This window comes from Corvus kubaryi, unplaced genomic scaffold (genome assembly GCF_017639235.1).
Source record: "Corvus kubaryi isolate FWS band 111438036 unplaced genomic scaffold, C.kubaryi_AGA036_p1.0 37367, whole genome shotgun sequence".
Lineage (NCBI taxonomy): Eukaryota > Metazoa > Chordata > Aves > Passeriformes > Corvidae > Corvus > Corvus kubaryi.
Window position 1 is genome coordinate 1,298,644 of NW_024581119.1, and position 496 is coordinate 1,299,139.

A 496-nucleotide genomic window follows, 5' to 3' on the forward strand; every position below is an offset into this window, starting at 1 on the left:
TTTTTTTTTTTTTTTAATTTTATTTTATTTAAATTTAAATTTAAAGTGCTGTTTGAGATCCCAACCCACTGGGAGCAGTTCTCCTCCTGGTGAAGGCCAAAGCTGGTCTGGGTCTCTCTGTTCCTAACTCATCTATTTTTGGCTTCCTGGGCTCCTAGGCCAGGCAAACTCTTTAATTAAACACCTGCCCTACCATTAAGCACATTCAGACCAGCAGTGACATCGGGGCATCAGTTCACTGCCATGCCTGGCATTAAAAAGCACATTTCTCCAACCTGGTGCTGCTCTAAAGCCTGGGAACATCCCCTGGGTGCCCGAGTGGGAGCTGGCCCTGGCCCTTGGCACGGCGGAGCTGGGGAGGATCCTCCTGAGCCTGCCAGGGCAGCAGCTCCCCGTGTTCAGGGTGTTTTCATTTGCTGTCAGATGCCATTACCCAGGCACAAAGCGAAGGAGAGGCTGGGCTGGGCACTTCTGGGGCTGAGATGTCACCTCCAGA